Genomic DNA, 16,876 nt, shown 5'->3' on the forward strand with positions numbered 1-16,876 from the left:
TTCTAATCAGTTGCATATCTCATCGCTGCAAACCCATGGTGTAAATCTCACTTGATTCGGATGCTTCCTTCAGGGTGTTGCAATTACGGTGGCCAGCAGTGTAATTCGTGGAAGAATTCTAAGACAATCGCATTCCCCCTCTCGAAAGAGGAAGCTTATGAAACTCTCGTTCGATAGATTCTTGAGTCCCGCTGGTCAGTGATGGACCCATACAAGATAGAATTAGAAGATGGGAGAGAGGGGATCCGAAAAAAGGAGCATGAGAGGTCACGGGTACGTTTAGTAAGTACAGGACAGTCATGCAGATGCTCATTAAATTCCAGCGACATACGCTGCAAGACAGGCGTTGTGCGTCAGAGAGAAGATTACTGTTAAAATTACGGGATGGTACATTCCTAGAAGAGTCAAGCACCTCATTACCTCCCAGCACATAATAAGGGCTTATTTTAAAAGTGGTACAAGTATATTTTTGTTCATATTGAGATACAGAGTCCTAAAGTTAAATGAGCGCTGAAAAATCTGCAGTTGAGATACCAAAAATATTCTAGCACATGACTTCTTGCTAGAGATGAACCTTTCTTTCTGTTTGTTTGGCTCATTAATTTCAGAAGCAATAGAGACAGAAGAGTGGAGGTAACTATTGAAATAAGCCCTTCATAAACAGTAAACCAGAACGCCACCGACAAGCTTTTAGAAGTTGTTCAGGGATACCTACTGAATAGTTTGGTATAAGGGAACCACAGTCTCCGGCGGCTCGTTAGAGAGCAATAATGTAATTATGATTTATTCAGTCTGTTAGCATAAGCACCCTTGTTTCAGCCTTGTTTCTGAGAAAATACTTTCACGACAGTGAATAAGCCTGTTGCACGCAATAACCAAAACGTACAACACACAATGGAGACCAATCCAACAACCTTCAGACGAAACACGTACACATTTGTCGTAGGGTGTTCAATATGTTCTGTCAGTGTACAGCACGTAACAAACGCAGAGCTGCTCACTTACTGGTATCGTTAAGAACGTCGCCCACCATGATGACGCCAGAGAGTACAGTGACGTACAGCCATCTGTTTTACATGCTCAAGAAGTCCACGAGTTTGGCTTACTACTTACGAGTCTGCGACTGACCCAACAACCAGGTCCATGTCAGTACCGAGCGGAGTCTCGCATGCTACGCTCTTCACATGCCCCAAAAGAGGAAATCTGTTAGTATCAGTTCTGGCGATCTAAATCAGCTAAAGGAATTACTCGTGAGTTCAGAAGTGCTAGCAGCACTTCCCCTAGCTCAGTTACTGCACGGATTGAGTTAGAAAGTAGGGGTACAGTGGTCGAGCATTTCATAATAAGCCACACATTTCTGCAGTCAGTGTTATGCGGCGCTTGAGGTGGTGTTAAGAGAGACGCTAGTAGATGTCTGGAAACGAGTGATTTGGATTGACGAACTACGCTGTACACTGTGGCAATATGATGAAAATGTTTGCGTTTGGCGAATACCTGGAGAGCTCTACTTGCCTTCATGTGTGGTGCCAACACTGAAGCACACTCATGTTAAGAAAAAACAGAATACCTTGAACGACAAGAGATAGTACATTGATATTCACAGGACAGGTACATTAGTATGTTCTACAGATATTACTAGCGATTCAGCCACCTCGTTCCAGCATGTGTCCTGTTGCCTAGTACAGGCAGGGTCCGCCATAGGCCCTGATAACTTGTTCCATGCGTGGTGGCACCGACGCGTATAAGGCGCGAATGGCGTCCTGTTTTGTAACCATCCATGTCGCTTTCACCTGATTTCAAAGTTCATCTGTGGTGGTTGACACTGGCTCACAGCACTGCACCCGTCGTTTCAACATACCTCACACATTTTCGATTGGCAACAAGTCTGGTGATCTAGTGGGCCAAAAATGGTTCAAATGGCTCTGAGCACTATGGGACTTAACTGCTGTGGTCGTCAGTCCCCTGGACTTAGAACTACTTAAACCTAACTAACCTAAGGACATCACACACATCCATGCCCAAGGCAGGATTCGAACCTGCGACCGTAGCGGTCGCGCGGTTCCAGACTGTAGCGCCTAGAACCGCGCGGTCACTCCAGCCGGCCTAGTGGGCCAGGGCAAAAGGCTGACATCCTGTAACACCAAGAAGGCACGTGTTCATGCAGCAACGTGTCGTCGTGCGTTGTCTTGTCTGACTTGTCTGATTTTACACACTCCTTCTGCACAGCTCGATGGTCCCTGCCGTCAGTACACCTTGGTTTAACTGTGCCCGACCCTGGTTTATCTGTAGTTATTCCTTCGCGTTTCCACTGGAGAGTCACATCATAAACAGTCGAATTTGATATCTTTATTGGGACTGAAACGTCCCAGATGATTTTGTTACTCAGGTGACATCCAATGACTAGTCCACGTTCGAAGTCTACTGTGATCTCCTGGCCTACTCATTCAGCTGTTAACGCTTCTCTACAGACGACAAGATATTCCCCATCTCCCTTTATACTGGCGGGTCCGTCTTTCGTACATCTAGTGGTCAATTCCACTTCGCATAGGGATATCAGGATAGTTTTCGCAAGATAGTGCATGTTTCACAGCACAACGAAGCCGTAACAACATTAGGGCAAAGTTAAATGTTTAGTACAACAGCAACATAACCTGACTGGGACACTTGTTGTTGTTGTTGTGGTCTTCAGTCCTGAGACTGGTTTGATGCAGCTCTCCATGCTACTCCACTCTGTGCAAGCTTCATCTCCCAGTATTTACTGCAACCTAGATCCTTCTGAATCTGTTTAGTGTATTCATCTCTAGGTCTCCCTCTACGATTTTTTCCCTCCACGCTGCCCTCCAATACTAAATTTGTGATCCCTTGATGCCTCAGAACATGTCCTACCAACCGGTCCCTTCTTCTTGTCAAGTTGTGCCACAAACTCCTCTTTTCCCCAAATCTGTTCAATATCTCCTCATTAGTTACGTGATCTACCCATCTAATCTTCAGCATTCTTCTGTTGCACCTCTTTTCGAAAGCTTCTATTCTCTTCTCGTCCAAACTATTTATCGTCCATGTTTCACTTCCATACATGGCTACACTCCATACAAATACTTTCAGAAACGACTTCCTGACACTTAAATCTATACTTGATGTTAACAAATTCCTCTTCTTCCGAAACGCTTTCATTGCCATTGCCAGTCTACATTTTATATCCTCTCTACTTCGACCATCATCAGTTATTTTGCTCCCCAAATAGCAAAACTCCTTTACTACTTTAAGTGTCTCATTTCCTAATCCAATTCCCTCAGCATCCCCCGACTTAATTCGACTACATTCCATTATGCTCGTTTTGCTTTTGTTGATGTTCATCTTATATCCTCCTTTAAAGACACTGTCCATTCCGTTCAACTGTTCTACCTAGTCCTTTGCTGTCTCTGACAGAATTACAATTTCATCGGCGAACCTCAAAGTTTTTATATCTTCTCCGTGGATTTTAATACCTACGACGAATTTTTTTTTGTTTCCTTTACTACTTGCTCAATATACAGATTGAATAATATGGGGGAGAGGCTACAACCCTGTCTCACTCCCTTCCCAACCACTGCTTCCCGTTCATGCCCCTCGACACTTATAACTGCCATCTGGTTTCTATACAAATTGTAAATAGCTTTTCACTCCCTGAAATTTACCCCTGCCACCTTTAGAATTTGAAACAGAGTATTCCAGTAAACATTGTCAAAAGCTTTCTCTAAGTCTACAAATGCTAGAAACATAGGTTTGCCTTTCCTTAATCTTTCTTCTAAGATAAGGCGTAAGGTCAGTATTGCCTCACGTGTTCCAACATTTCTACGGAATCCAAACTGATCTTCCCCGACGTCGACTTCTACCAGTTTTTCCATTCGTCTGTAAATAATTCGCGTTAGTATTTTGCAGCTGTGACTTATTAAACTGATAGTTCAGTAATTTTCACATCTGACAACACCTGCTTTCTTTGGGATTTGAATTATTATATTCTTCTTGAAGTCTCAGGGTATTTCGCCTGTCTCATACATCTTGCTCACCAGATGGTAGAGTTTTGTCATGAATGGCTCGCCCAAAGCCGTCAGTAGTTCTAATGGAATGTTGTCTACTACCGGACACTTAAATGTTTCAAATTGCTCTGAGCACTATGGGACTTAACATCGGAGGTCATCAGTCCCCTAGAACTTAGAGCTACTTAAACCTAACTAACCTAAGGACATCACACACATCCATGACCGAGGCAGGATTCGAACCTGCGACCGTAGCAGACGCACGATTCCGAAGTGAAGCACCTAGAACCGCTCGGCCACCGCGCCCGGCTCGGGCACTTAAAGCTAACACTAAATAGAGGAGGCATTATGCTATTTCGTCAGGGATATATCTCCCATCCTTCCCCAGAAGAAATCTGGTATATACAAATATAATACGTGAATCATGCCCAAACTATTACACTGGCCAGACCGAGCGAGGTGGCGTAGTGGTTAGCACACTGGACTCGCATTCGGGAGGACGATGGTTCAATCCCGTCTCCAGCCATCCTGATTTAGGTTTTCCGTGATTTCCCTAAATCGTTTCAGGCAAATGCCGGGATGGTTCCTTTGAAAGGGCACGGCCGATTTCCTTTCCAATTCTTCCCTAACCTGAGCTTGCGCTCCGTCTCTAATGACCTCGTTGTCGACGGGACGTTAAACACTAACCACTACCACCACCACCACCATATACTGGCCAGGCACGCAGAAGCTTCGAGATAAGAGCCAAGGAGTACCTCAATGCAATTCGGCTAAACAATTTAAGCACGTCCCCCTTTGCTGCTCACATTGCTGAAGAGAAATATTCTGTATAAATTGAAATAAATCTACAAATGTTTCCCTATGCAGACAACAGCAGTATTATGAGCGTCCTTGAATAAATAGAAATTTTTACAAATAAAAGCATATACTGCACAGCGACATCAACGGACAAACAGAAATAGGTAGCACTGCTTTCTGGTAAGCTTCCAAAAGCTACTCTCTCATAGGACACAAAAATAAATTCCGCTAGTTACTAACACAAATATATGCCTCACATGTAGATAATGAATTTTGTAACGCCTATGCAAAATATGTCAAATATAACAAGTATTTTTATCAAAAAGCATTGTTCCACATGATTTTTAAAGGATAATTTTGTTTCATCGTTTTCTGGTGCACATTGACTATTTATTTATTATTTTCTACAATGTATCGCTGTTAAAGCCTTATCTTTCACCTTTTCTCCAACATAAATATAAACAATGTAAAAGATTGCTTCCTACCATTCTTGTAAGCTATCAGTACATGTAAAACACGTAGAGTATGTGTGAAATCAGATTGTTCGTTGTAAAAGTGGTAATGTCGACCCAACTTTTACCCTGTGATCTCTGGATAGTCTGTAACAATAGGGCACGTTTACCATGATACAGCTGCATGGTACGGAGAAAATAACACAAATACAAGCCTTCAAAGGTATCAAAACACATTCACTGTAAGTTCTGGTGCTAAACAGCCATTACACAGTTTCCAAATTTCAGTTACCTTATTTTCCTTTAGCCGGCCGTAGTGGCCGTGCGGTTCTAGGCGCTACAGTCTAGAACCGCGAGACCGCTACGGTCGCAGGTTCGAATCCTGCCTCGGGTATGGATGTGCGTGATGTCCTTAGGTTAGTTAGGTTTAAGTAGTTCTACGTTCTAGGGGACTGATGACCTCAGATGTTAAGTCCCATAGTGCTCAGTGGCATTTGAACCCTTTTTTATTTTCCTTTACCAATATTTACCGGTAATATATTTTCACGATAAACCACCATGGCAAGCAAAACAACCGACATCTGATCAGCAGTTCATCCTGAATGCAGCCATCAGACGATGAACAAAAGTTTGAAAGCGGTAATGGCATGGAAAAATAAAATGTGTTGAACAAAAAGTCTTTAAATTAGTGGTTGGTATCTGTTTTTGTAACATTCAGAAGGCATTAGCTTTGGAATGATGCTCACATGTAGATCTGTTGACAATAACTAAGCAGGACAACACGGCAAGTGCCATAATCTAATTTCCAAAAAGATCACTGAATGGAAGAAATGGTTCAAGTGGCTCTGAGCACTATGGGACTTAACATCGGAGGTCATCAGTCTCCTAGAACTCAGTACTACTTAAACCTAACTAACCTAAGGACATCACACACATCCATGCCCTAGGCAGGATTCGAACCTGCGACCGTAGCGGTCGCTCAGTTCCAGACTGCAGCGTCTACAACCGCACGGCCACTCTGGCCGGCTGTATGGAAGAAGAGTCAAAACAAGCGAACACAGGTTTCAGCTTATCCGTAGATGCTCAACCGCTTCTGAGAAAATGACTGTTAAAATTTTCGACGTGATGTAGATGATAATTTCAGATAAACTGGTGGGCTATCGTTTTTGTTTCTCGTGTTGGAAACCCGACTATTGTTTTTATGTTTTCTTTATCATTTTCTTCATTTATCTACACATTTCCGTAGAACGTCACTAAACGAATGTGTCTTATCGAGTTAGGGGATAGAAATGCATTGTAAAAAGTGTAAAATTGTGACTGGGTTTCACAGTGTCACACATTCATCATATAACACATGCGTGTGTGGTATTTTCAGGGGCTACAATCTCTTTTTAAATTCTCTATTCTTATATTAATTCTTATATTTCATTCTTGTGCTTCTTCTTCAAGAAGATTCGATGCATTTACCTTGAATGATGTTGTTGTTGTTGTTGTGGTCTTCAGTCCTGAGACTGGTTTAATGCAGCTCTCCATGCTACCCTATCCTGTGCAAGCTTCTTCATGTCCCAGTACCTACTGCAACCTGCATCCTTCTGAATCAACTTAGTGTATTCATCTCGTGGTCTCCCTCTACGATTTTTACCCTCCACGCTGCCCTCCAATGCTAAACTTGTGATCCCTTGATGCCTCAGAACATGTCCTACCAACCGGTCCCTTCTTCAAGTTGTGCCACAAACTCCTCTTCTCCCCAATTCTATTCAATACCTCCTCATTAGTTATGTGATCTACACATCTAATCTTCAGCATTCTTCTGTAGCACCACATTTCGAAAGCTTCTATTCTCTTCTCGTCCAAACTATTTATCGTCCATGTTTCACTTCCATACATGGCTACACTCCATACAAATACTTTCAGAAACGACTTCCTGACACTTAAATCTATACTTGATGTTAACAAATTTATCTTCTTCAGAAAAGCTTTCCTCGTCATTGCCAGTCTACATTTTATATCCTCTCTACTTAGGCCATCATCAGTTATTTTCCTTCCCAAATAACAAAACTCATTTACTACTTTAAGCGTCTCATTTCCTAGTCTAATTCCCTCAGCATCACCCGACTTAATTCGACTGCATTCCATTATCCTCGTTTTGCTTTTGTTGATGTTCATCTTATATCCTCCGACACTGTCCATTCCGTTCAACTGCTCTACCAAGTCCTTTGCTTTTTCTGACAGAATTACAATGTCAATGATACCGATCGTAAAAACATTCGTAACATAGATATTCCGAACACGACGAACATCGCGCGAAGGCAGGTTTGACACATTTTTTCGTATGAATCTCACTCGGGAAAGTAACTTCGTGAATATTGCTGAAGACTTGAAACGTTGGCAATATTTTCGCGGCAATTCACGAAAAACGGTTCACTTTTTCTAAAATTGGCGCTTGCAATTGATCATGAATCAATATACTTTACAGGAACATCACCGAAAGAAATTTCAAATAATTTTCTCATTTATTTATTGTTTTTTAATTCGTCCACCAGGCATGCAAACTGGAAACTTGTGGCGAGGTCTTATGGGACCAAACTGCTGAGGTCTTCGGTCCTTAAGCTTACTTAAACCAACTTACGCTGACAATACACATACCCATGCCCACCAGGCATACAGTTAGTAGACGACTAACGACAACGTTGTTTCAATACAGATTGCAAAACATCCATATACACTACTGGCCATTAAAATTGCTACACCAAGAAGAAATGCAGATGATAAACGGGTATTCATTGGGCAAATATATTATACTGGAACTGACATGTGATTACAGTTTCACGCAATTTGCGTACATAAATTCTGAGAAATCAAAAACCAGAACAACCACCTCTGGCCGTTATAACGGATTTGATACGCCTGGGAATTGAGTCAAACAGAGCTTGGATGGCGTGTACAAGTACAGCTGCCCATGCAGCTTCAACACGATACCACAGTTCATCAAGAGTAGTGACTGGCGTATTGTGACGAGCCAGATGCTCGGCCACCATCGAACAGACGTTTTCAGTTGGTGAGAGGTCTGGAGAATGTGCTGGCCAGGGAAGCAGTCGAACATTTTCTGTATACAGAAAGGCCCTTACAGGACCCGCAAGATGCGGTCGTGCATTATCCTGCTGAAATGTAGGGTTTCGCAGGGATCGAATGAAGGATAGAGCCACGGGTCGTAACACATCTGAAATGGAACGTCCACTGTTCGAAGTGCCGTCAATGCGAACAAGAGGTGACCGAGACGGGTAACCAATGTCACCCCATACCATCAAGCCGGGTGATACGCCAGTATGGCGATAACGAATACATGCTTCCAATGTGCGTTCACCGCGATGTCGCCAAACATGGATGCGACCATCATGATGCTGTAAACAGAACCTGGATTCATCCGAAACAATGACGTTTTGCCAATCGTGCACCCAGGTTCGTCCCTGAGTACACCATCGCAGGCGCTCCTGTCTGTGATGCAGCGTCAAGGGAAACCGCAGCCATGGTCTCCGAACAGGTAGTCCATGCTGCTGCAAACGTCTTCGAACTGTTCGTGCAGATGGTTGTTGTCTTGCAAACGTCCCCCGCTGTTGACTCATGGATGGAGACGTGGCTGCACGATCCGTTACAGCCATGCGGATAAGATGCCTGTCATCTCGACTGCTAGTGATACGAGACCGTTGGGATCCAGCACGGCGTTCCGTATTGCCCTCCTGAACCCACCGATTCCATATTCTGCTAACAGTCATTTGATCTCGACCAACGCGAGCAGCAATGTCGCGATACGATAAACCGCAATCGCGATGGGCTCCAATCCGACCTCTATCAAAGTCGGAAACGCGATGGTACGCATTTCTCCTCCTTACACGAGGCATCACAACAACCCTTTCATGCAGCGCCGGTGAACTGCTGTTTGTGTATGAGAAATCGGTTGGAAACTTTCAAAATGTCAGCATGTTGTAGGTGTCACCATCGGCGCCAACCTTGTGTGAATGCTCTGAAAAGCTAATCATTTGCATATCGCAGCATCTTCTTCCTGTCGGTTAAATTTCGCGTCTGTAGCACGTCATTTTCGTGGTATAGCAATTTTAATGGCCAGTAGTGTAGTAATCTACGGACATGGATAGAGAAACGGAGAGCAAAAATGAAAATGATAATAGGGTTTCGAACGCGGGACGCAGAGATATGAAGCCGAGACGATAGCCACTGTGCCACCGCTTCGATTGAACCCTTTACTCGCTAAAAAGTTTTCTCAGAAACGGTCTAGTATCTACGGAGAAGCCGAGACACGTGTTCGCTTATTTTGACCCCTCTTCCTTTGTGCGAAGCTTCCGGGAAATCGAGTTACGGCACTTCCTGTGTTCTCCTCGTAAGTGCTGCTGAGACCGCGGGCGGCACAGCATGCGGCGGCCGAACTCGCGACCACGAGGGCCGTCGCCGCCGCCGCCTCTGCCATCCAGCAGTGTCAGTCAGCGGCGGACCCGCACGCGACGCGCGAGAGGCATGGCCGCGGAAGAGCGCAGGGACGTTGGGGTCTGTGGCGAGTAATGGGCGCATCCTGCGCGCAGGGCACAGATACCCCACCAAGGGCAGGCGCGACCCGTACCGACTCCTGCTGGCTGCCTCTCGTTTACGCAATCGCGCATTCTAACGACCTGTAGTACCCAGTAATTCGCCGGCACAGCAACAGCAGGTTCATCGACACAGTGGTCAGTGTGCGGACATCGTAAACGAATGTCTTCGTCACTGATATACTTGAAACGTCCCCTTAGAAAAAATTATGAATGACCGTGTTGGTAAACTTCTACGTTATTTGATACAAAGACAGCTGAGCAAAACTGAACGTGCTCAGACAGTTTTCTCTTTACTTATTCTGATCGTCACTAAAGTGACACACAATATATTTTTAGCGCAACGCAATCTGACTTTCAATAATCCCTACAAAAGAGTGGGCCTCACTAACAATAACCTATACCTTTCATCAATCACTTACCTCACAAAAATCTTCGTTACTCGAACTATTGCAATACAGCGAGCGCCAATACTGCCAGATAAATAAAAGATTCTAACTACTGAAGGCACTAACTACTGATAGGCATAGTTATCAAATGAAAGATTTTGATAGAGAACAATGTACTCACCTTAATAATGTTCAAAAGTCATGATATATATCTATCAATTCATGACAACCATCTTTACAAATTTCCTTTTTCTGGCGGACACACGCCCTGATCTCCCGCTTATAGTAACCTCTCAAACCTCTGGCACCTCTCTCCCCAAATCCACCACTGCTGGCGGCTCACCTCCAACTGCCCGACGCTACGTGCTGTTCACGTCCAACTGCCCAACACTACACAAGCGAATATTCCAACAATGAGTCCAACCAGCCACAGACTGCACACAGCACAGTCAGTGATTTTCAGAGCGCTACGTGGCGTTACCAACATAAAAACCTAAACAGCCTACTTACATACTGACACCTAGATTTGCTGTTTAAATTCGATATCGATTCATTTCCAGCTTTATTCAATCTGGCCAAATACTTGCTAACTGATGAGACCTCCAGGAACCGGCAACCTCAAGTCTACCACTATTGTACTGAGGTCAGCCGGCCAGCTATTAAGGTTGTAGAGTTTTATATCCGGAAGCAAACTGTCTGAGAACCCTAATTTCAAAAGCAGCTTTATTTCTACCTCTACATCAATAAACTGCAAGCAGTCTGATGGTGTGTAGTGAAAGGTACTTCCAGTACCACTAACAGATACCCTCTTCCCTGTACCATTCGTGAATTGCGCGTGGGAAGAACGGTTGTTGGTAAGCCTCTGTATTACCTCCAGTTTCTCGGGTTTCCTCGTTGTCATTTCGCGAGACCTCTTGTGGAGGAAGCAACGTGTTATCCGACTCTTCCTGGAAGGTACTCTCTCGAAATTTCAACAGCAAAACCTCTCCTTGATGCACAAAGCTTCTCTTGTAGCGTTTGCCACTAGAGTTTGTTGAGCATCTTTCTAACGCTCTGGCACAGACTAAACGATCCCGTGGCGAAACACGCTACTCTTCCCGAATGAGATTTCACTCTGCAGCGGAGTGTGGCTGATATGAAACTTCCTGGCAGATTATAACTGTGTGCCGGACCGAGACTCGAACTCGGGACCTTTGTCTTTCGCGGGCAAGTGCTCAACCAACTGAGCTACCCAAGCAAGACTCACGCCCCGTCCTCACAGATTTACTTCTGCCAGTACCTCGTCTCCTCCCATCCAAATTTTACAGAGGTACTGGAAGAAGTAAAGCTGTGAGGACGGGGCGTGAGTCGTGCTTGTGTAGCTCAGTTGGCTGAGCACTTGCCCGCGAAAGGCAAAGGTCCCGCTTTCGAGTCTCGGTCCGGCACACAGTTTTAATCTGCCAGGAAGTTTCACAACGCTGCTCTTCGTTGGATTCTCTCTATCTCTTCTCTGAGTCCTACTTGGTAAGGATCCCAGTTTGATGAATAGTGCTCAAGAATCGGTCGAACACCCGCCTTGTAAGTCACTTCTTCAGTGGATCGAATCTCCCTATGAATCTCAATGGCATTGCTTTTCCTGCTATTTGTTTTATGTGCTCATTCCTCTTACAGTAGCTCCGGGTAGGTATTCCTAGATTTTTATGGTAGCTACTGTTTCCGCACTTTGTCATCAGTAGTGAAGCTGTAAACAAGCGGAGTTACATTTATTAACATTCAGGGTCAACCGCCAGTACCAGCACCATTCATCAATCCTCTGTAGGTCCTTTTGCAAATAGCTGGTCTTCTCGCGTTGATACCTTCTTGCAGACAACTGCATCATCTGCGAACAGTCTTAAAGAGCTTCCGATGCATTCTTCTGGATCATCTATGTACAATGTAAACAGTAAATGTCCAATCACACCTCCTTGCGGTACCCTGAAACTACCTTTAAAACTGACTATTCTATTAAATGCGACGTGCTGTCTATCTATCTGAATCCATTCGCAAATCTGTTGAAAGCTCGTATTTCTTAATTAAAAAGCAGTGCGGAACAGTGTCATGTGCCTTCCTGAAGTCGAGGAAGTCGGCATCAACCTGAGCCCAGTTGTGTACAGCGCTATGGATCCGATGGAGGAACAGAGCGAGCTGAGTTTCGCGAGATGTCTGCTTACGGAATCAATGTTGATTTTTATAGAGAAGATTTTTGTTCTCCGAAAACGTCATAATTCACGAGCATAAAACATGTTCCATTTCTACAACAGATTCACGTGAACGATATAGGCCTATAATTATTTCGTGGATCTGTCCTACGACTTTTCTGGAAAACTTAAAGGTTAAGGGGGTTACTACAGTCACGAAAACGAAAAGTGTAATACCATGAACCATCAGCGCGACGTTTATCGAACTATATGGAGATGTTCATTACATAATGAGTATTGGACTTCAATTCATTTCGGGACTAAAATGATCTTCAACACCAGTATGAGGCTTGACCCCCATTGGCACCAGTACGCCCTTGTATTCGTTTTGGCATGGAAGCAAACGGGCTCCAAATGTCGTCTCGAGGAATTTCTGGACATGCCTGAGGCACATGCTATGTCAGTTCATGAAATCTGCTGACTGGAGGCACGTATGAAACCAGTAACGTTCCAGGGAGGTTTTTAAACTGGATTATCTTTGAAATTAAGTCCAAGTGTGCTCTGAATTAGAACGTATGCCCTCTCATATATAATGTTACACTCAATATCACACTAGTATCGTGATCTGACTGCAAATAATTTGTAGAATATTACCTTGACAGGTAACACTTACTTTGTGCAACGATTTACGTGGGCATAGCGACAGGAAACAGAAAGTACATAAACGTGAGAAATCGTAACAAACACCTCAGTATGCCCTCCCCGGTAACTGAGTGGTCAGCGCGACGGAACGTCATGCCAAGGGGTCCAGGTTCGATTCCCGGCTGGGTCGGAGATTTTCTCCTCTCATGGACTGGGTGTTGTGTTGTCCTCATCATCATCATCTCATCCCCATCGACACGCAACTATCGAAGTGGCGTGAACTCAAAAGACTTGCACTAGGCGAACGGTCCATCCGACGGGAGGCCCTAGCCACACGACATTTCATTTCATCTCACCATGCACGAAAAATATGCAAGATAATGTGCCCGATAGATGCGTGCAGTGTGATGGCCATGTGGATCCAGTCTGTTATAATATCTCACAATTACAAGATATCAAATAATCACACGTTATTTAGAATAAAGGTCGCCACTTCTCTAGCTGCGTTACCTCATCTCAAAGACTTAACTTTTCTGCTGAAAGGTCATTCAGAGAAGCACGAAGTAGAATATCCACGGAGATTGACTCTGGCTTTAACATTAAATACAGTGAGAAATCCATGAAAGTTCTACCAATTGTACCAATTGCGTCCAAAGGTAGTTAAACCACGACAGTACGTGTAAAATTCATACACAGATCACACTAGGCACACAGAGTTCCAGCCCTGAGATAATCAAACAAATCAAAATCTATAAAAGTCGCAAAACATTAACAAAGGTCCACCGACATGGACTGTAATGAAATTAAATGTTCTACCATTTGGATGAAATAGAAGCAAACGGTTCTGTACGGAATGTCCGAACTTACTCGCCTCATAAAGAGTATGAAGACCAATGCTACACATGGGAGCCGCGATTCCGTATCATCAAAGTTCCTTGCAGTCCACCATCTTAAACTTCGTGGTCCTAGTCAAGAAAACTAAACGTGCTCTGTGAATGCTTAACAAAATCTTACTGCAAGTGTGCTTTTTCCCCGCACACAGTCACCACAATGTTGCCCCGCAAACAGTTAGCCACTCCAACAAACTCGAAACTTGTCCGATTAGGGAGCTGCGTGGTTAATGCAGCGGATAGCTAACCGAAGAGTCCAGTGTTGGATTCGTGACCGGGCCGTAGATTTTCACCCTTGCAGACTGGGCGTTACACTCTCAACAATCAGGCGGAGTTAATACAGTACGATACACTGTCGGACTCGGACTACGTTTCAAGGTCATAATGTCATAGTTGATCGACTGCTTGGTTATTGATCCTGGACTAGCCGTTATAGGCTCTTGCGTCTGTTCTATTTGATTTTAACGATTTTTACCCTCAAGTATTTTACAGTTTATATGGTTATGCTGTGTAACGCGGCCTCAGTCATTCCCATGATATACGGATACGCGAAAAAATGTTCGCAACTTCCCCCCCGCCCATGTGTATTGTGGCGCTAGCGCCCTCCGTGATACACCTTGTAAGGGATCCGTGATCCCACGATCATAGATGCTAGTACCCGACGCCCAGATCGATAGTAGATAGGAGTCGATTGTCGAGTGCTGCAGTAGGCAATGAGACTAGTGTCGAATGAGACGAGTGTCGAGTGAGCAGTAGTGCGGGAGAAATGGGCAAGAATGGTGGCCGAGTGAGTTGTAAACGGTAAAATTCACCGCAGTATGACGAGTGAGCACGTCCCCCTGATCGTCGTGGGGTTGACCCTCACTAATACCGATTGGCGAGTGATATGAAACAGAAAGTGACAAGTGCCGAATTATGTGTTTTGCGTCAACTGCGTCGGCCGGCAACAACCATGGATCGCAGTGAGGATTGTTGTGAATGTTAACCATCAGCATTACGTGTGACGAAGTAATTAAATTCAGCAATCAATAAAAAGATATAACCGTAATTAGACGTGTAAGGCGAAGGTAGCAACTGCCTCAGAATTTGTGTGTTCGTAGAAAATACAATACAGTTCGTACATCGCAACCTTTGTGGTCCTTAATAATAGACAAACTTTAAATCATTCCACTATTCAGTTGCAAAACAGCCGCACTCGGTTGAAATACCCCCGAAACCACTGCAGAAAAACTGATAGCCTTTCATCCATTAAGCACACGGGCATATAATCATAATAATTAACTGTTTGGCGGCTTCGGTAAATTACACAAAACCCAATAAAGGAATTTAAACGGGAGCGTTACAACCTGAGCACACTGTCAGTGTGACGCTGCACGGCGAGGCGGTTGGGGTGTTACCGTCCGCCGCTGTCTGGTGTGAAGTCAGTTTTCTAAACCTATTGCTTTCAGTGATGCTAGCTGGACTTTCAACTTTTCTTGTTTTCTTATTTTGCTCTTTTCATTGAAGGTAAATGCGGTTTTAACGTGAGAGTTTCTCAACTGGTCAGCATGAACTATGACGACCTTCTTGTTGCGGGTAAGAGTATTTCATTCTGAGAAGGTTGAGTCTCCCTCCTTCCCATCTCAGGGCATAAATGTTTTACTGACATGTGAGTATTTCATGTTAGTTGTCACGAGCATAGATTATATGGATAGGTATCACTTTTTCCATCAAAATTACGATTCTGCGTTTGCTGTCTTATAGATGTACACCTGAAGATGTGATTTAAACCGGTCGTGTTCCTGTAAAAGTTCATGTACAGCTGAAAGCGGTTTATTTCAGAAACACTGAAGGATATCGTCTGACTGTCAAGAGGGTAATGCATGAAGCGCACAAGACGACTACCATAGCAGAATATTGTCGGATCTCTCACAAAAACCAAAAAAATTCTGGTCATATGTAAAGGCTGATAGTGGTATGAAAGCCAGTGTCCAGATACTCGAGGGCGGGACAGGAAACGAAATCGAGGGTAGCAAAGCAAGAGAGCTCTGCGCTCATAGGTAGCACACTGCGCCTAGTACACGTCCACTTCGGCGCTCGGAGGTCACAGCACCAAGTTACGACACCGTTTTCAAATTTCCTTTGGAAATAAAAATTCGAAGATGTACCCCTCCCAGATGTACCCCTTCAGTCTTGCCTTGGGCCATCCTCATTTGGACACTTGAGTAAAATGTGAAGAGTTGAAAGTGAAGATAATGAGTTCTTCTCTTAGCGAAGTTGCAAAACGAGTGGCTGTTGCTGAATTACTGGCTCATCAACGCCGTAGCAAAATGTTTTGTTGTATAATGAAAGAAACCCAAGTACAGTGCCAGAAAGACAATAGCGTGTTAGAGCTGTGTTTTCATTTTATGCCGAATCATTATCACACATTCCTGCCCAGAATGTATTTTATCTCTGGCAGCTGTGGATAATGTTTTTTTTATCAAAAATATGAAAACATCTCGAATGTACGCATACCATGATGGAACAGCAAAAACGGTGGAAAAGGAGGTTTGTTAATACCTATTAAACTACATAGAAGAAAATGCATCCAACAGTATTAATTACTAGTTGAGGTTGTTTTCAGATGGATGCACTGGATAAAACAAGAGTCATTGAATGATTAGGTTGTGTGCTGCATTAGTGTATGCAGGGAGGTTTCACAAAGTGAAACAATTCGTTCCTATAAGGGGCCACTCTTTTAATGCTTGTGACAAGGATTTTGCTCTGATAAAACGTGTAGTAAGGAGAGTGGATCTTATGCACAGTATACTGTGAAGGAATACTGTGCATTGGTCGTGCACGCTGCAGAAAGCTGTCACTGTACAGTGAAACTTGTTTCACTCAAGAAAGAACTTTATTGTTGCCTACTATCAACTTATTTTTGGTGCTTTTAAAAACTGTTAAAGTTGTTACACAT

At 43.9% G+C, this 16,876-nt stretch overlaps 1 protein-coding gene across 2 annotated transcripts in view; it reads left to right on the forward strand.

Moving 5' to 3' along the window:
• The window catches only part of LOC126259391 (proton-coupled amino acid transporter-like protein CG1139), a 284,611-nt gene that overhangs the window by 133,224 nt on the left and 134,511 nt on the right, over positions 1–16,876 (forward strand). The gene's annotated exons all lie outside the window — the stretch shown is intronic.

Source organism: Schistocerca nitens, chromosome 5 (assembly GCF_023898315.1).
Source record: "Schistocerca nitens isolate TAMUIC-IGC-003100 chromosome 5, iqSchNite1.1, whole genome shotgun sequence".
NCBI classification, from domain to species: Eukaryota; Metazoa; Arthropoda; class Insecta; order Orthoptera; family Acrididae; genus Schistocerca; species Schistocerca nitens.